This window comes from Olea europaea, chromosome 17, assembly GCF_002742605.1.
Source record: "Olea europaea var. sylvestris chromosome 17, O_europaea_v1, whole genome shotgun sequence".
NCBI lineage: Eukaryota > Viridiplantae > Streptophyta > Magnoliopsida > Lamiales > Oleaceae > Olea > Olea europaea.
In genome coordinates this window covers 11,465,061-11,487,368 of record NC_036253.1, presented here as the reverse complement: position 1 = coordinate 11,487,368, position 22,308 = coordinate 11,465,061, and positions in this window count along the sequence as shown.

Below are 22,308 nucleotides of genomic sequence, written 5' to 3'. Positions count from 1 at the left end.
ATTGTTGGGTGTGAAGATTGTAACTTAGTTTTGAACCTTAATTTTGATTATTATGTTTTGATTTTTAATTAACGTTTGCATATTTTTTACTTATATTCTCCATGCTTTGATTTTTAATATTGAGAGATGGATAGTTTTCCTATCTAAGGATAGCGATGTCGCGCTTCAAAAGAAAAAATTTAGTATTGTTACTTTGTTAAAAGAGTGTCTGCAAGCCATTCCACGGATCATGTGGAGTGATGCAATATGTTAAACTACTCGAGAGAGCATAGTTAATGGAAGTAAGAAGCTAAGAAAGGACCATACCATTCTCTATGACTTTTATGGCTAATACATATTCCCATAAATTATTTCTCCTCCAGCTTCCAAACAAAATTCTGTCTTAACAAATTTGGTGTTGCCATCCAAAAACGAAATATCAAACTTCATATTTCTCATCTTGAAAATTAAACATCGATTTGAGTTGACCAAACCTTTCTCTAGTACGAAATTGAATTGCCTCTTCAAGTAACTATCAAAGCTAGCTCTGATATCAGTTTGTTAGAAATTAAAGGATACCAGTTTAGTTTGTTACTACTTGTTAGGAATCAACGAGAATAGGCAACATGAAAAATAGGAAAAAAAACACAAAATTTACATGAAAATCCAATTTAGGAAAAAAAAAAATCACAAATAAATGAGAAGAATTCACTAATATCAATAACGGATGATCACAAGGATCAATGATCTCATAAGATGAGTCTAATATAAGAGGGAATACAAATACAATAGGTCTAACAAATAATGGAATATTCGAGTTGGAACAGAAGAGAAAAAACTGTCAAAATAATGAAACTTTCTTCTTATCGGTTTTGGACTCCTTCAAGACTTTCAAGTCATACTATTAACTCCCAATAGAACATCAAATTAAATTCCCAATAACATTATTAATTCTTGCAAAATTCTTGGTTGTATATATCTGCGCTCTGAGGTAGAGATATACGACTCTTATTGTTGTGCATTCCATCGTCTTGGACTTATTTTGCCACCGTACACCTCAAATACACACCTTTATTATTTCATTATTCACAATCAAATGAAATGGCTTATAAGTTCAGGATTCGAGGTAAATTTATAAACCTCCCATAAATTTAGTGGTAGCTTTTTTTTTAAAGGAATTATATTTTGTTTAAAGTTCTATTTTATCAAGAAAGGAGCGGTTGATGAGTGAATAACATTGATGTGCCCTACTAAATGTGGTTGGAATTAATTTTGACTTTGAAAATTAAGTCCTTGTTTGGCTTCATTAAAAATAGATTTTGGAAAAAATGGATTTTGTAGTAAATATTTTTTAAAAAATGTGTGGTTGAAAAATAAGAAAAAAATATGAGTTTAAGCGTAACATTATTTTATTGAAAAATGTGTGGTTAAAAATAAGAAAAAAAATACAATTTTTCAAAAATAAAACCAAACAGGGGCTAAAATTTTAGGAGAAGGAAATGAAATCCAAACTAGTCATATTATAGAAAAATTAATAAGTTAAACGGCTAGAATATGGTAATTTCGTCATATGCCACAAATTTCAGTATTGAAATTACGATTCTTTCTTCTCTTTCGTTCAGTCGTATGTGTGTGTGTGTGTTGGGGGGGGGGGTGTGGGCGTGTGCGCTTCCCGGCTAACTCTCAAATATATTAACGCCAGTCTGTTCCAAGCTTGTCATTCAAAACCCTAATCATGAAAATTGTATTGAACCCATTGGCCGTGGTTGTCATCCTCATACTACTACTAGTGGGTATTTCTGCTCTTTCTTGGTTAATTCTGAAATTCGGTATTTGTCCATCCCCAGTTGTCAGCGATCCAGAAAATCCAGGTGGTTGTTGCAGAATCTTCCACCTTCACTTCCATTTCCTTAGCTTTTCAGCAATGACGTGGTAAAATCTATAACCCTATTTCCCATAACATGACATCAAACCCTGTTAGTTACTTATCCGTTGTTTATTCACTGCAGAACTCACAGCCGAGCAAGTTTGTACCTCGATTTGGGAGAATGGGTGATATATCTGCGTATAACCTTAAGCAAACTATTATGTATCAGTATGTGAGAAATTTTAACTAGTGATTACTACTGGAGTTACTGTTGCTTATAAGGGTCATCTCTCTCTCTCTCTCTGTATATGTGTGTGTGTGTAAAAGGACTTTATCATTTTTGAAATAAGAATTGTCTTCTTAATTTCTTGCAAAATTCTTAGTTGTATCCGGGATCGGAAGTAGATATATATTCTTATTGTTGTGCGTCAAATGAAAAGGCATACCTCCCATAAATTTAATGGTAGTATTTTTACAGGAAAAATAAATACTTTATTAAAAACGAAAATAAATACACACTTAAGAAATAGATTTATTTTATTTTATTATTATTATTATTTTTTTACCTCCAGTGATAACATAAAAAAATCTAAAAAAATTCGTAATTCTTGTAACTATACACTTATTCACCCTAGTAATAAAAAGAGTAATATTCTAATATCTCATCAATAAAAATGGATCAATTATCCAATAACTTATGTTCAGACAATGACTTTTAATTAGGACAAATTTTTTTAGTTGAAAACTCTCATTATGCATTTATTTTAACACAATTATAAGACGTTTATAGTTAGCAAATAAATTCGACCTACACGTGAAAACAAGTGCTAAATTAGGCATAAATAAGTAAATTCATTTTCAATTAAATTCTTAAATAAAATAATTAATTATTTAATAACAACAAATCATAAATCTCTTTCGACTAAACTTTTAGTTTGTTGGAATATAGTGGTGTTAATGAAACCGAATTATCACATGTCGTATGTGTAGTTTAAACACCAATTTTAAGCATATCGTATATGACACTTACCGTATCTGCAGGTAGCTTATCGTATATGCAGATTACCGTATTTGCAGGCAACTTACCGCATTTCCACCTTACCGTATATGCTGCCTACCGTATTTGTAAAAAACTCACCGTATATGGAAGTTCACTGTATTTGGTATCGAAATTCACCGTATTTGCACAAAATTTGCAAAAAGTGCTTTTATTCATACACTAACTAAAATAACACAAATTTTTTCATTTACAAATAGAAATACCATATAAGTGAAATCTATTTTCAAACATATGACGAATTGAAAAAAAAAACAGTTTATTTTATTTATCTATTTCTAACATAAATTGAAAAAAAAAAGTTTATTTCGTCCCCTCACCGTAAGTGCTTGAGATTTAATCTGAGCGTCTGCTTCCCAAAATACAACGGCAAAACCCGTAGAATCTGAGCACCACAAAAACTACTCCGACGAACTAATACAATGTCTAAATAATATCACAACGACCTTACTAGACAGATATGTGTATGCAACAAATCAAGACTTATTGGACAAAGACACAGATAGAAATTCAGGGGACGTTTTTTCTGAACAGTGAGGAAGAAAAGGTTTTTCTTTTTCATCTGTGTAAATTGTTGAAAACTTGAGATTTAATATAGCATAAATCTGCCATTGGCAATTAACATTGGAGTCACTTCAATTTCTGGGAGTTTTGGAAGTTTCAAAAACTCAAAAGTTAGGCTGAGAAAGCAAGAAAAAAAGATGCAAAACGCGGGGGCTCTAAAGAGGCCAATTTTTACTTCGTTCGATCCGACATTCGTGTACGCAGGTCACGCCCGCACACAAATTCAAGGTCCGAAGGCTATTTCGGTCCGAGATTTGCACCCCCTTACTCGCGCACGTGGAGAGAGCCTCTATACTACACATGATTACGCCCTTCTAATGTGCAGCCATATTTAAAGTGGTTCTTGCTTTCTTCCTTTTCCTATGTCGGACAAAAGATATTTTTCCACATAAAACCATCTTCCAATGGCCAAATTTGAGCTCCAATTTCTCATTCACATGAGCTTCTTTTTTCGTAAGTAAATATATGATTTTGATGTTTTCACAGAGAAGAACATGAATCAACTTTAATCTTCCAAATTGGACCAATGGGCCCCATCGAAAATCTTTTCAAAAGTGAGCTATTGCTCATTTTTTCCAACAATCCCCCACATGAATGAAAATTAGGATAGACATGAGACCGTGAGACACGAGACTTGGTGACCGTGAGATACAAGACTAGGTCATAAAGTTCAACGGTTGAAGCTTGCATAAGATAGGTAGGTATCACCCTTTGAACCTTCCCTTGTAAAAACATATTTACTTTACTAGCTAACCAGTAGACATGTTGTCCTTGAACTCTTCTACCATTTATGTAAACGATGATATACTCCACACATGATTCTTCCTAACACAATTCAGTTCTCATTATTATGTTCGTTTTGGCCATGAACATATGCGTGGTTCTATGAGAGTTCTTAAGAATTGAGCCCCACACAATTCTCTTAGAAGCGACCCACTTCTCTCTCACATAGGTGATTTCTTATTACAAGTAATATGCATTACTTGACTCGAACTTTAACATATAAGAATCATTAAAAGCCTATTGCTTATCCTTTATCCTTACGGGCATCACTGTTACATTATAGGAATGAACAGGAGGAAACACCCCCACAGTTATTTGATTAAGCCTTTACAATTAGGTTGTCCCTTTGAACCTAGATCTTGGGATCTCCAGTCAACTAGGTTGGATTTTCTTTGTAATAAGTTATTCATTCAAGGGCTTAAGTCACATTCCTTTCGATGACTCCCCAACTAATTCTCTATTTAATCCTTTGGTTAGCGGATCTGCAATGTTATCTTTTGACCTTATGTAGTCAATAGTAATAACTCCAGTTGAGAGTAGTTGTGTTACGGTATTATGTCTACGACGTATATGTCTAGACCTACCATTGCACATGTTACTCTGTGCCTTTCCTATTGCTGATTGACTGTCACAATATATGCAAATTGCTGGCATAGATTTTGAACATCTTAGAATATCCTCTAAGAAGTTGCGCAACCATTCGACCTCTTCACCACATTTATTTAGAGCTATAAACTCAGATTCTATCGTAAATTTGGCTATAACTATTTGTTTAGAGGATTTTCACGATATGGCAGCACCTCCCAATGTGAACACAAATCTACTGGTGGACTTTGAGTCTTTTATATCAGATATCTAATTAGCATCACTGTATCCTTCAATGGCCGCTGGATATTTGGTATAATGTAGTCCATATTCACGAGTATATCTTAAGTACCTTAGTACTCTTACTATTCCTTTCCAGTGATCAACTCTTGGATTACTCGTGTATCTACTCATTTTACTAACTGTGTAGGCTATATCTTGTCTTGTACAACTCATCAAGTACATTAGACTTCCAATGACTCTCGAGTATTCTGTTTGAGAGACACTTTCACCTTTATTTTTAGAAAGATGTTGACTCATATCTGTCAGTGTTCTAGCTAAGCCAGTATCATCCTTATTAAATTTTTCCAAAATTTTGTCTACATAATGTGACTAACTTAGAACAAGCCCATCTGATATTCTTGAGATTTTGACTCCAAGAATAATATCAGCTAAACCCATATATTTCATGTCAAATCTCGAATTCAACATATTTTTAATGGATTCAATCATCTTATTGTCACTACTGACAATAAGCATGTCGTCAACGTAAAGACATAATGACATAACCATCTTTAGTGTCTTTGACATAAACACATTTGTCACACTCATTGATTTTAAATCCTCTCTATCATGATATTATCAAATTTTTCATGTCATTGTTTGGGTGCTTGTTTCAAGACATATAGTGACTTCACCAATTTACAAACTTTCTTTTTCTGCTCTCTGATGACGAAAACCCCTCGGGTTGTTTCATATAAATTTCGTATTCTAAATCTCCATTTAGAAAGCCAATTTTAAAATCCATTTGATGTACTTCAAGATTTCGTAAAGCGACAATCGCAAGTATCAACCTAATAGATGTTATTCTCGTTACTGGAGAATACGTATCAAAGTAATCAAGGCCTTCCCTTTGTTTGTAACATTTTATTACTAATCTAGCTTTATAATTTTCGATAGTTCCATCTGCTCTCATTTTCCTTTTGAAAATCCATTTATAGCCTAGTGATTTGCTTCTTGGAGGAAGATCCACTAACTCCCATGTATGATTTTGCAGTATAAATTCTACCTTACTTTTAATGGCCTCTTTCCATTGAGGTCCTTCCGAGTAATTCACAGCCTCTTGATAACTTTAAAGTTCACTTTCTAGCATATAGGTCAAAAAATCAGGATCATATGATTTTTCTGTCCTTTCTTGTTTGCTACGTCTAACCTCAGTCTCCTCTTCTAGTTCTTCAGCATGACTATTTTCAGTCATAGTCTCATATGTTCGTTTGGAGGATCTTACTTCCTCTTTGGACTTGTAAGGAAATACATGTTCAAAGAATGAAACATTTCTTGATTCTAATATCGTGTTTTTGTGTATGTCAGGGATTTTAGAATCATACACAAGAAACCAATAAACACTACTGTTGTGTGCATAACCAATGAAGATGCAATCTACAGTTTTTGGCCCTGTCCTTACCTTCTTTGGTGTTGGAACGACCACTTTAGCAAGACACCCCTATACTCGTAAGTATTTATAGGAGACTTTCTTCCTTTCCATAATTATAAGGGGTCTTTTCCATTTTCTTTTGGGGCACCTTATTTAAAAGGTAATTTGTTGATAACACAACTTCCTCCCACATGTTCTGAGATAACCCAGAACTTACTAACATTGTATTCATTATTTCCTTTAAAGTACGATTTTTCTGTTCAACAACACCATTTTGTTTCAGTGAATAAGGTGCGGTGATTTCATTTATGATTCCGTGTTGTGCACAGAATTTCGCAAATGGTGCTTCATACTCACCACCTCGATCGCTTCTTAACACTTTAATTTTCTTATTAAGTTGAGTTTCAACTTCACTCTAATAGAGAAATAGCTTCATCTTTATTTTTTAGCAAATATACATAACAGTATTTGGTGCTATCGTCGACAAAAGTAATGAAATACTTGTTGCCACCTCTTGTCTGTACAAGTTTTAAGTCATCTACGTTACTGTAAATTAAATCAAATGGTTCTGCGTTCCGTTCAATTGATTTAAACGATTACCTTGTCAATTTTATCTCAACACAAGTTTCACACTTATATTTTGAATCAATGTGAAACTCGAGTATGCAATTCAAGTTAACTAGTCTTCGTAAAGGAGGAAATCCTCCCAACGGTCACCGAACTTTGTCAATTTTCCCTAGGAGGTCACCGAACTTCACTTTGTCCCTAAATGGTTACTGAACTTTGTCAAAATCCCCTAGGAGGTCACTGAACTTCACTTCGTCCCTAAATAGTCACCGAACTTTGCTGAAGTTCCCCAAGAGGTCACTCAACTTTTGCAAAATGGGACCCCATGCATAACAAGTTCAGTGACCTCCCAGGGGCCTTTTGTAAAGTTCGGTGACCATTTAGGGACGAAGTTAAGTTCAGTGACCTCTTAGGAGATTTTGGCAAAGTTCGGTGACCATTGGGGGGATTTCCTCCTTCATAAAGTATCATAGTTAACATGTCCTAGTCTACCATGCCACAAATTGGAAGACTCAAGCAAATAAGTAGAAGAGTTTGCTTTATTAATTTTTTGTTTAACAACCATTACATTGAGTTTAAACATACCATCGGAAACATAACATTTTTCGACAAACATTTCACTTTTTTACAAAATAACTTTGTCTGACTCAAATACTATGCGAAAGTCATGCTTATTCAAAAGCGACCCGAATACTAGGTTCTTGCAATTTTTTGGCACGTATAGCACATTGTTAAGACTCAGGTCCTTTCCCGAGGTCATTTTCAGAACCACCTTTCCTTGAACTTTGATTTTAGAAATTGCTAAATTTCCCATAAACAACTTCTCCCCATTCTCAATTGCTTCGAACGTAGTAAACAGCTCTTTATCAAAGCACACATGCCTCGTAGCACCGGTGTCAATCCATCATTCTTTAGGGTTTGAACCCACCATGTTCACTTCAGAAATGACAGCTAAGAGATTCAGCTCCGACACATTTTGTGCCATGTAGTCAACCACATTTGCTTCTTTCTTTTTCTTTGGCAATCTGCACTCCGAAAACTTGTGGCCCACTTTGTCACAATTGAAACATTTTCCTTAAAATTTCTTCTTAGAAATTCCACCTTTCAGTCCTTGCTTGGTCCTTTCGCCACTGGATGATCTAAACTTGTTTTTGTAGTTCTTACTACTTTGATCAAGCTCCACGGCATTGGCTTTAGCCATACCAAGATTAAACAATTTCTTTTCAGAGCTCTTGTTGTCTTTTTCAATTCGAAGTCTAACAATTAGTTCTTCGACGTCATTTCCTTTCGCTTGTGCTTCAAATAATTTTTGAAATCTTTCCATACGGGGGGCAAATTTTCAATAATTGCAGCCACTTGAAAAATTTCACTCAAAATCATTCATTCGGCATGAATTTCATGAAGAATCACTTGGAGTTCTTGTACTTGATTGATAACTATTTTGGAGTCCACCATTTTGTAATCTAAGAATCTGCCGACAATGAACTTTTTATCCCGGCATCCTCAATTTTATATTTTTGGTCCAAAGACTCCTACAATTCCTTAGCAGTTTTTATAGTACTATACACATTATATAGCGTGTCTGCTAAGCTGTTCAAAATATATTTTTGACACAAAAAATCTGAATAGTTCCAAGCATCAAGTGCACTGATGGCTTGAACATCTCCCTCACGCTCATTGAGTTTTGGAGCAATCTCAATCAAGAATTTCTCAAGATTCAAAGTGGTCAGATAAAATGACATTTTCTTTTGCATCTTTTGAAATTCAAGCCATTGAATTTCTCCGATTTTTTTTCATGATTAACCGGAGCACTAACGGTATGGCCAGTTGTTGGAGCCACAGTTTGACTCACAACATGACTTGGCAATTCAGTCACAGTCTAAGCCAGAGCAAAGCTTGGCCCTTGAGTCACAGCTGAGCCTATAGCCTAATTTTCAGTACGCACAGTTTGCGTCACATCCATGTTGGTCGATTCGGTTGCCATTTCTGAAAGTCAAAAAAAAAATAGTTTCTAAAATTAACACCATAAGAAACCAATATTTTCCTTTACTAGTCTATTTTAAGTTTGTTGGAATATAGTGGTGTTAATGAAACTGAATTATTACATGCCGTATGTGTAGTTTAAACACTAATTTTAAACATACCGTATATACATATACCATATATGACACTTACCGTATTTGCAGATAACTTACTGTATTTGCAGTCTACCGTGTTTGTACCTTACTGTATATGTTATCTACCGTATTTGCAGAAAGCTCACCGTATTTGGCAGCGAAACTCACCGTATTTGCACAGAATTTGTATAAAGTGTTTTTATTCATACACTAACTAAAATAACACAAATTTTTTCATTTACAAATAGAAATACCGTATATGTGAAATCTATTTTCACACACATAACGAATTGAAAAAAAAATAGTTTATTTTATTTATCTATTTCTGACATAAATTTAACAAACAATATATGAGTCAAGTATGTTGCAAACGTGTAAATTGCTAAATAAATAAATTTGCAAGAGTAAAATGCAAACTAAATAAATAGCAGATAAATTTTCAACCCGAGGCCTGTGCGAACACAGTTTCCTTAAAACAGATTCGGCCCCCCACCGTAAGTACTTGAGATTTAATCCGAACGTCTGTTTTTCAGGATACAATGGCAAAGCCTGTAGAATTTGAGTACCACAGAAACTACTCCGACAAACAAATATATGTCTGAACAATATCACAATGACCTTACTGGACAGATATGCGTATGCAACAAATCAAAATCTTACTGGACAAAGACACAGACAGAAATTGCAGGGGACGTTTTTTCTGAACAGTGAGGAAGAAAAAGTTTTTCTTTTTCATCTGTATAAATTGCTGAAAATTTGAGATTTAATATAGCATAAATTTGCCATTAAATCTATGACAATTAAGATTTGAGTCACTTCAATTTCTGGGAGTTTTGGAAGTATCAAAAACTCAAAAGTCAGGTTGAGAAAGCAAGAAAAAATGATGCAAAACGTGGGCTCTTCGAAGGGGCCAATTTTTGCTTCGTTCGGTCCGACATTCGTGTACGCAGGTCGTGCCCGCACACAAGTTAAAGGTCCGAAGATTATTTCGGTCTGAGATTTGCACCCACTTGCGTGCTCACGTGGAGAGAACCTCTATACTACACATGATTATACCTTTCCAATGTGCAACCATATTTGAAGTGGTTATTGCTTTATTCCTTTTCCTATGTAGGACAAAAGCTAATTTCCCCCATAAAACCATCTTCCAATGGTCAACTTTGAACTCCAATTTCTCATTCACCTGAGCTTCATTTTTGGCAAGTAAATATATGATTTTGATGCTCTCACAGAGGAGAACACTGATCAATTTTGATCTTCCAAATTGAACCAACGGATCCCATCAAAAATCTTGCCAAAAATGAGCTATTGCTCATTTTTTCCAACATACTTTTCCCTTGATCTGGCTACAGTTTCCTAGTGTCTAAATCAGTCTCAAAATCCAATGTTGTCGAAATCGAACCGGAACCGGGAACCAATCTCCAAACTAGTTCAGTTATGACTAAAAATCACAAGAATTAAATACCGCAAAAAGGGGAAAATTATAGGGTCCAACCGTAAAACCGGTTGACCGGGCACCAGTTTTAGCAATGACCCGGCACAAGTTTTACCAATTTTCTTATTTTCCATTAACTAGAACGGAAAATTTCACTCACTAATCCCAATTAGAATGTAATCCCATTTTTACTACACTCAATATTTTGTTCTGAAAAGACTATCACTTGTAGTAAAATGCTCACATTTTAATATCCAAGAAAACGGCTATTCCCATAAATTACTCAAATACCCCAAAAAATCCCGATTTATGAGATTAAAGCATATGTAAATAAATATTCCTTATTTAGTGTAACAAGTATCTGAAAAGCCGCCGTCTTCATTTTATAATTGAGTAATGCGATTTGCAATTGCTCACTATCATAATCACCATACGTGGCATACATGTGGCAGTTAGTGATTTGATACATTAATATTGTGTTTTTTTAATTGCTTTGCATTAAATCACTAACCGTTACATGTATGTCACGTAAGACGACTGTAGTAGTGATTGACTACAAATAGCATTATTCTTTATAATTCTTCAAAACGGGTTGGTGATAAATCTTGATTATCCAATGAAAAATATTGTGGTTGAAGTATCTATTGAAACTCATTACAGGTACATATTTCATCTCGAAAGGAGGAGAAGTAATTGAAGCTGCTGATTTAACATCCAAGACAAAAAAGGAGAAAGAGATGGTTAAGGATGATGCTAGACAAGCAACAAAGTCTTAAACCTAGAGGTCCTCATCCAAAGACGATAAGATTTTTGATGCTGCGTCAAATTATGTTGTCAACCCAAGACAACTCTACATAATCAAAACCCCCAAGTTTTACATTGTTTTCCCCTTTTTATAGTTTTGTTCTAGAATATATTTGTTCTATTATTTTGCAAAACAACAATTTTAGTTTCGTACCAAGTGTGAACTTACTTATTTTAGGGTTATTCATGAATATGCGAGTTTATATAAATCATTATAATTGATTTTATTATGTTTATGTTTTATGACAAGTCAGTGAATTAAAATATGTTTTAATATAAACAATTGCAAGTTTAAATGCTTGATCACATGACTCGTGGAATTAGATTTCTCAGAGACAAATTTACGTTGAGTAAAATATCAATTGCATAAACACGTGAACAAGTTTCATTTTTATCATTGTAATTATTTCTTGACACACGACATAGCGTGCATCACATTTTTAACCTATAAGAGTGAAGTGACATGATGTTGTTAATATCTATAGCAACTGATTGACGTTCGAATTTGCACACTACACTAAGGACGAATGCGAATACAACAAAGACACCATATTTTCATTTCTTTTGTAAATTAATGCATATCATCCAAGGATATAGTTCAAGAATTCTAATATTTTATAAGCCATAACATTTAAAGATTTTGAATAGTGTATATGAATTTGCCTAATTGTACGTCAACTTGTGTTACTTATGCGTTCCAGCCAAATTAGAGTCGTAGCACTCGGGATACGATCATATAAGCAACGGTGGTTGTGGTTTCTGCAAATACATTTTCATTTTGGTCCCAAAAGTATAACGGATTTGATACAAAATATTACAAGTTGAGATTATTTATCAATCAAATCATAAAATCAATTGATTATGAAATATTCCATGTCAAAAATTTTATCTTTGTTCATAGTTGCATATATCACCATTAAAAGACAAATCATTTTTTTGTATCTATATATAGCAACCTACACAAGTTTCATTCACAAAACTTATTATAAAAAGTAGCACAAGCGCTGAAGGACAAAATCAGATTTGTATCCAATGTACAAACCATCAATTTCTGTTCATATGATATACATAATACGTTCACAATTGGTGGCCACTAAGGACTATACAAGGGGGAAAAAAATCAGTGACTTTTTACATGCTAAACTTTATAATCTTTAATCAAGAAATCAAATCCCACAGAGAAATTAAGTTACAATCCACAGGAACCAAATACGTTTACTTTTTTCAAGAACATCCCTCAAAATTTAAACCAAAAAATACTATAGCAATAATTTGGTGGTTTTTCCTTAATATGAGTTGTATAAAATCTATATCAAAAAGAAAGTTCAATACACAGAGTGTTGTTTTTAATCCAACCTGCAACCACACAACAAAGGTTAATCAAGGATTAAATCAAATAAATGTAATGGAATTCAAGGAACCAAAATGAAGCAGTAAACTTAAATGAAATGCAGAAACTGAAATGTAATGGAAGAAAATGAAACGAAATCCCCCTTTTAAATCCGGCTCAGAAATCTTCGACCCAACACCACAAAGGTAACTTCAATTGGGAGACTTTTTCATTCACGAAGAAGAAAAGGCACACAAAGGCACACCACAAAGGTCGACTTCGGTTTTCACAGAGAAGGAAGAAAAGTTCTCACACTTGGAAGAAGAAGGCAGCCGGCTTCTCTATTTATTTCAAATTGGTTGAGTTTTTGGATATATTAAAACTCTTGTATATTATCACGAGGGAAATCAAATCTCCAAGATAGCAGGGAAGTTTAAATTTGAGTCCAACAGAAACAGTAGGGATATGATAATTATCACGAGATAATTATTTGCAACCAATTCTATCTTTTGTGATTTCATTTATCTCCATAGTCGGGTATTGAACATCTAGCCCAATGGGCTGATTTCCTCCAAAGTACCCAACACAATTGGGTTACATCAATTGTGGTGTGGGTCCAATATGTTCTTCAATATTAGGCTTATAGCCTATGAAGTTAAACGGGCCTCGATTTTCATCATTGCCTAGGGGATTTGGGTATCACTTACCAAAAAATACCTAACAATCTCCACCTTGATACCAAATCATCCTGCAAGTTAGATAAGATAACAAATAACTTATAGAAAAAATAACTTACAAGTTTGTACCAATGTTTAGAAGATCAAGGCAGCTTCTAAATTTTACTAATGGGAGCACTTTAGTTCCCATGTCTGCAGGATTATATTCTGAAAGGATTTTCTCAAGTTTTACCAGTTCTTGAGAAACCATATCTCTAATGAAATGCAATCTAACATCTATATGTTTAGTACGTTCATGAAAGACAGGATTTTTGCATAGGTGAATAGCAGATTGACTATCAGAATATATTGTCACATTGTTATCAAAAACACCAAGTTCATTTAATACACCTTTAAACCACAAAGATTCTTTAAAGGTTTCAGTAGCAGCAATATATTCTGATTTAGTAGTGGATAAAGCAACAACATGTTGAAGTTGAGATTTCCAACTAACACAAGAATTACACAAAGTAAACACATAGAAAGATGTAGATTTCCTATTATCTCTATCACCAGCATAATTAGAATCAGTAAATCCTTTCAATTTTATTTCTTTGTTACTAAACTTATATATCAAGCCAATATTACATGTTCTTTTCAAATACCTAAACAGCCATTTCAAGGCTTCCCAATGTTTAGGACCAGGGTTGGACATATACCTGCTAAGTGTACTAACAACAAATGCTAAGTCAGCTCTAGTACACACCATTAAATACATCACAGAACCAATGGCATTCATATAAGGAATATTTTTCATATATTCCTCTTCTTCTTCATTAGCAGGTGATTGTTCTTTAGATAATACAAAGTGATTAGCTAAAGGTAATGTAACAAGTTTGCAATCATTCATGTCAAATTTCTTCAAGATTTTCATGATGTATGGAGTCTGATGCAAAGATAAAATTGAATTAGACCTATCTCTTTGGATTTCCATGCCTAAAATTCTTTTAGCATTACCAAGGTCTTTCATATCAAATTCATTACTCAAAGTCATTTTTATGTCATTTAACAATTTCAAGTTGGGACCAATTAAAAGCATATCGTCCACGTATAGCAATAAAAACACACAGTTATCATTTTTAGCATTTCCTTGATAGTATAAGCAATGATCAAATTCACTCCTTTTAAAACCAACAGTTTTAACAAAAGAATCAAAACGTTTGTACCATTGTCTGGGAGATTTCAGACTCATTAAATGTAACATCACGACTTACGATGATCTTAACTCCAGTTTGACTTCTATCCCAAAGCCTATCCCCTTTAACTCCTTCAGGGTATCCTAAGAAAACACATTTCCTAGCTCTAGGTTCTAGTTTTCCCTCGTTTTGATGAGAGAAAACAGCACAGCCAAATGTTTTTAACACAGTATAGTCAGCACATTTACCATACCATTTTTCATGTGGAGTGTCACCATTTAATGCAGTAGAAGGTGTCAAATTAATCAGATAACACGCAGTGATAACAGCTTCACCCCAAAAAGATTTAAGAATTCCAGAATTCAACATCATACATCTAACTTTGTCAAGTAAAGTACGATCATACGTTCAACCACCCCATTTTGTTGAGGTGTATAAGAAACAGTTTTATGTCTAGTAATTTCATGTTTTTCACACAAATCATCAAAATTATTATTACAGAACTCTAAGCCATTATAAGTTCTTAGATATTTTATTTTTTTTCCAATTTGAGTTTCAACTTGCAATTTCCATATTTTGAAAATTTTAAAGGTTTCAATTTTATCTTTTAGCAGATAAACCCATACCCTAGAAGAATAATCATCAATTATGAATATAAAATATCTATTACCACCCATTTTAGGATTAGTAGCAGTCCCCCATAAATCAGTATGAATATATTCCAAAACTTTAGTAGTTTTGTGCATGCCAGATGAGAAAGACAACTTATGATGTTTTCCAAGAACACAGTGATCACAAAAAGGCATATTAGACACACAGTCATTTCCAAATACACCTTTATCATTTAGCAGTTTAAGTCCTTTAATACTTATGTGAGCTAATCTATTGTGCCACTTGTGTGTGTCATCTTTGTTGGTCAAATTTATAGAGGAAGATGAATTTTTAATAATTTCAGCAGCAGTCACATAAATACCATTTCTTTTAATACCTTTACATGTGACAAGAGCACCCTTAATCATTTTCAGCATGTTGTTTCCAATTTTACCAGAAAAACCATCAGTTTCTAATGCTCCTACTGAAATAAGATTCCTAGCCATTTCAGGAATATATCTAACTCCATGTAATTTAAGCACATTACCAGTGTCAAATTTTAACGTGATATCACCAATTCCAGCAATTTTATATGCATGATTATTGCACAGAATAGCATGTCCACTTTCAGATTCTTGCAAGTTTTCAAACCAAGTTTTATGTGATGAAACATGAAACGATGCACCAGAATCAAGTATCCATTCATTTAAATGTGATTTCACAGTCAAATTTACTTCAGTAGGTTTAGAGTTTAATAACACATAAACTTCACAAAATTCATCAGAATATGTAATAACATTTTCCTCATCGTGAATCTTTTCTTTTTGTTTGTTTTTCTCAACATAACAATCTTTAATAAAATGTCCAGTTTTACCGCACCCATAGCATTTTCTACCTTTAGATTTACCTTTTGACCTAGATAAACTTCTACTCTTCTTTTTACTACCGAATGCGTATCCACTTTGGTTATCATGAGTTCTAGACTGAGACCTACCTCTCATCATATGAACCTCACCACTTTTTCTCTCGACTCTTTCGGCTCGCAATTCCATATCTTTACTTCTTAACGAGTCTATGACAATTTCAGGTGTTAAAGTATCTCTCCCGTATTTAATAGCACTTTTAACCTCTCTATAAGTATCAGGTATAGCATTTAACAAAATGATAGCCTTATATTCTTCAGATACTTTTTCACCACAGTTATTGATATCTTGCACAAGTTTATTGAAAATATCTAAATTGTCATTCAAATTTTTTGAAGAATCAATTTTGAAACTAAAAAAGCTTTCAAGTAAAAAAAGTTTGTTTGGAGTGGACTTCGAAACATAAAGTTCCTCCAATTTTTCCCAAAGTTCTTGAGCTGATTTTAATTTACCAACTTTTCTTAATACCGCATCAGACAAGTGTAAAATTATAGAAGTATATGCCAATTCATCCAAATTTTCTTTTTCTTCATCAGTCAAAGTTGCAGGAAAAGAATCATCAATTGCTTTAGAAACTTTTTGTTGAACAAGAATGCCTTTCATTTTCTGTTGCCAAATTGAAAAATCTCCTTTACCATTAAAGACACCCAACTCAAAGTGATGTGTCGACATCTTACTCAAAAATGCACAGAACACAAAATTCGATATGTAAAAGATCACAGGTTACACAGATTACACAAAGTAACAAGAAATCCTATGGTTTCACAATAATACTCTATTTCTAGAACCCCAGGATTCCGTGAGAATCACGTTCTCAGGTCAAGGGAAGAAACTAGAATAGGAGTCCGGGTACAAGTCTAAATAATATGAGATTTAAAACGCAACAACGTTCAACAAATTCTAAACACAATAAATAATTTCACTTAGAAATTAAACAAATATTGGCAAGTAATCCTAGATTCTAGCATCAAGCAATGGTTGCCAAGCAATGACAACCCCCAATCCTAATGATCACCCCACACGATGATCTGCTATTGTGATAATTTAAAAGTTTCAGCCAATTTACCAGAGCGGACTTTTCTGAGTCCGTAAGCTACGAGAGATGCGAATTTACTGCTTTAGGACCGCAATCTTGGCCTAAAGTAATTCAGTAAATGTACTGCAGATCGGACCAGCGACCACCAAGGGCAAAATCGTCCAACTTTTTCTACGTAACCTGAAACAGAAAACTTCCAACACGAAAAATGTTAGAAATGACAAGAGAAACAAACTGCCTGAAGACAGTTTCGTCGGAATCAGCTCCACGCGCCGCCACGCGTCGCCACAGGAATCTCCACGCGTCGCCGCCGGACCACCACGCGCCGTCGCCGAAAAAAATCACCACCACCACCAGGAGCGCCTCCACCTGCTGGTTATGGGTCTGGCCTCAGTTTTCCCGGATGGTTAGTGGTTTGGCCGGAATTGGAGTTTTTAGCCTCGATTTTTTCAAAAATTTTCGAACGGGTTTTCTTCTCCTTCAGTTTCTGGCCGGTTTTTGGTCTGAATTCCACCACCACCAAGCTCTGATACAGAGTGTTGTTTTTAATCCAACCTGCAACCACACAACAAAGGTTAATCAAGGATTAAATCAAATAAATGTAATGGAATTCAAGGAACCAAAATGAAGCAGTAAACTTAAATGAAATGCAGAAACTGAAATGTAATGGAAGAAAATGAAACGAAATCCCCCTTTTAAATCCGGCTCAGAAATCTTCGACCCAACACCACAAAGGTAACTTCAATTGGGAGACTTTTTCATTCACGAAGAAGAAAAGGCACACAAAGGCACACCACAAAGGTCGACTTCGGTTTTCACAGAGAAGGAAGAAAAGTTCTCACACTTGGAAGAAGAAGGCAGCCGGCTTCTCTATTTATTTCAAATTGGTTGAGTTTTTGGATATATTAAAACTCTTGTATATTATCACGAGGGAAATCAAATCTCCAAGATAGCAGGGAAGTTTAAATTTGAGTCCAACAGAAACAGTAGGGATATGATAATTATCACGAGATAATTATTTGCAACCAATTCTATCTTTTGTGATTTCATTTATCTCCATAGTCGGGTATTGAGCATTTAGCCCAATGGGCTGATTTCCTCCAAAGTACCCAACACAATTGGGTTACATCAATTGTGGTGTGGGTCCAATATATTCTTCAATATTAGGCTTATAGCCTATGAAGTTAAACGGGCCTCGATTTTCATCATTGCTTAGGGGATTTGGGTATCACTTACCAAAAAATACCCAACACAGAGGTGTCAGTTATCTTTTAGATTACGCAATTCTTCCCTTTTTGTGTCGTAATTTGAACTTTCCATGAGGTTTTAATTGAGAGAAGATGATAAGAAATTTCAATTCATGGTAGGCGTTTTCTTTGCCACTGCATATGCCTCAGTTACAAAATTAAAATCATAGTAATTTTGGTATACTTTTCTATAATGTTCGGATCTATAAAATATAATTAATGTGTAGTATTTAATAAATTATTTTTCTTTACTTGGTAATTTGTGATTTTTTCCCTATCTAAAAGGAACAGAAACTTTATAAGCCCAATAACTAAACAAAGCCCAAAAGTTGCTGTTTAACAATTTGCGAACCTTGTTTAAACAATTTGCTTTTTATTCCCTTTTGTCCATTGAATTGATGTGGGATTATTGATATACACTCAAGTTCAATCCGATTTGATTGTTTGACCCCTTGACCTTTTTACATTTCCAAATCAATGATCCAGATGATTTTGAAAACATTGACAAAATCAATTCACAATCTAAACACCCTGAATAAGTAAATTTCTCCAATGAGAAAGCATCTTCAAATTCAAAATGTCTAAATACATACGCCATTTCTTTCCATGTTTGGTAGTTTTCGTTTTACTCTAATATCAACTGATAATTAATAATAATCTAATTGCAAGCATCAAAAGAATTATTATTTATTAAGACTAGCAAGGATTATGTATGCTTGCTAGAAATCGAGCTATTGGTTGTGTAGAACTACGTATCGTATTGATACCACTTGTTAACAAATCTAACCAAATAATTGCACGTGCTAATACCATTTATTAGAGAATAGTGATGTATGACAGAATATAAAATAAAGATTACAACACAAGAACACATAGAATTAACGTAGAAAACACTACATGCAGATGAGGAGAATTTTATTCATAATAAGAGAAAATATACAATAAATTGTATTTCAATTCTATACAATGAAATTTAAGACCTAATTTAATATCAATAATCACTTGGAATATAATGGACCTAAAGGAATATATATTATAGATGGAAAGATGATAAAAAAGAAGCCAGTAAAACAAAAATAATATTTCTCAGAATAATACTGCCACTCGAGTAGTTGGCTAACGACATGCGGAGCTCAAGCAAAAAAGCAAGTGGGTGGCAAATCCAACACCCTAAATGGCGCTCAAGCGCCTTGATTCAGGTTCAAAATTCTTTTCTTCTCCTTGAACAGCTCCTAGGCCACCAAAATTGATGCTCCAAAGACTCCAATGTCCAACTTTGATCCCTTTAATACCATTCTTCAAATGGTCCGCTAGAAACTCAATGGAATTTAGGTCAAATTTCAACAAATCTCCATCTTGAATCAAATTCCAATACAGTGAATAAATTTCAAAATTCTCCACTTGAAAACAAATTTCAATGCAATGAATAAATCAATGACTTTTCAACAAAATAATAATAATAATAATAATAACTCCCCAACACAAATGTCTCCGCCTCTTTCATAAAACCCAACTAAGGTAAACACAATAACAAAACAAAATCAACTGAATCCAAGCACTACTTAGCAAAATTATTTTGGACACCAAAGCTGCTCGAGTTATCACTAATAAGTGTGTTTTATGCACTTATTTATGCCATTCTATTAAGCCTTTATGTCGTCAAATTATTAAATTTTACTTAACTTGGTTTAATTTTCTTTTGCTTTTAGTGATGGAATCATTTTGAAGCAATTGGAAAAATAAATGATGAAATTGAATGAAATAGGCAAGTTTGGGGGATCAAATTCCACACTTTGAAAATTGCAGGGTTTAATTTGAATTGATGAAGACGTAGGCTGCACAATTGGATGAACTCAAGGACTAAATTGCACTATTTTAAGAGAATTGATGGCTTGAACAAAATTATACACTAAATGGGCCTACTTTGGACTTATGTTTGAACTAAATAAAAGGGAACAATACATATCACAGGCTATCAACAAACAACCTTTCAATTTTAAGTGTCAGGGGTTACATATTCATAAATCAGGTCTCAATTAAATTTACCATATTTTATATAATTAGATGTGTATATATATTTTTATAAATAGAACACACATAAATATGGTATGATTGCAGATGGCTCCTGAAAATAAGCAGTCTGTTACAATTCCAACAGAAATTTCAGTCACAAAGTCAACGTCGGGTCCAATAAAATGATCGCGAAATCCACAGGAATGAAATCTTCGCGATATTTGCTCGTCGGAGTTGCTAATCAACGTAATCAACGTCAAAGGTCACAACAATCGAAATTACTGATACCGAATCAAACAACCATACTTCTCTGGGGTTTCTAGGATCTGCACTATAGACAGGTATGTGATTCAACGTCTACGTTTTTATAATGCAACAGACTACATGTTTTGCATTTGGATTCCGCTTTCGCATATGTGACTGCATTATTATGTCACTTGTCACATTATGAATGTTTGATTAGGTAGGGATAGCTGCATTATTGTGCCCACTATGTGTGACTGCATTATTGTGTGATCCTGTTGGGCAAGCTGCAATATGAATGTTGAATTGGAGTCACTTCCTGGAAGATAGATGCTCACGTGACCTGTATGTGTGACGGATTTTAGATCTGTGACCTTCAATTGGTCTCTGGGATTGATTTCTCTGTTATTGTTAAGCTTATGTTACCAAATGTATCTTTTGTACCTCCAATTGTGTGTGAAATTGTCATTACCATCTGTGACAAATACTATATCAACTCTAAGCAACTATGATACTTCCATTACATTTGTAGAAATGGGATATGTACACGTATGCTTGCTATACAAATCGCAGACAGCACTGGTGGTGATTGACCATAATTGTTGTTACTTGAAGCTTGAGGAAATAGTGGTGGCAGAATTCGATCTCGAGACTACAAAGGAGGCCGTCACAATGAGCTACATTCTGAGCATTGATCTTCCACCCGTCAAAATAACAAGTCAGAAATGTTCTCTCCTACGTAACTCTCAAAAGTATCGACCGTAACCCTTCCTAATACCCCATTAATGTTGATGTGACATCTACAGAAATAGGACAAGAAGCACTAAGTTGTACACTGGCCAAGCCGATTGCACTTAACGAACAATCTAGTGCAGGGGTGTATCCATTGCAGCATATAACAAATGACATATGTGAGGCAGTTGTTGAACCATCATCGGAGGTTGACGAACGTTTGGTCACAACTGTATCTGTTCTTGATGCTATGAGCATAAAAGAAGGCAGAGTGTTCTGTGACAAGGAAGTTCTGAAATTGAGTTTGTCTTTTTTCACCATACAAAGCATGTTTGAATATGTGGTATTCGATCAGGCAAAAAGGAATACCTCGTCAAGTGCTCAAATGATGAGTGCAATTGGATATACAGGTCTTCAAGGTTGGAAAAAACAGAGATTTTCAAGATTCGAAATATAACTGATGGTCACACATGCGCTTCCAACATTGTTTTGGGATCTCATAGGCAAGTGTCGGCGTCTGTCGTGTCCTCATGCATCAAGTATAAGTACACGTCATCACGTAATATTTACACTCTGCACGATATATGTAATGACATGTTGCATACCTATGGGGTTACATTGAACTACGTGAATGCATTAAGATCTCGGGAAAAAAACTTTGAGATTAATAAGAGGGGATTGGACAGAATCATTTAGGCAGCTGCCAGGATACTTTTATATGCTTCAACAGACAAATCCTGGAATGGTCACAGAGTTGGATGTTGATTGTCAGAGTAGATTCAGGTACTGTTTCATGGCACTTGGTGCATCAATTCAAGGATGGGTCCATTGTAGGCCTGTAATTTTTGTTGATGACACGTACTTGAATGGGCACTACGGTGGCACTCTGTTTACAGCATGTACATAGGATGCAAACAACAACATTTTCG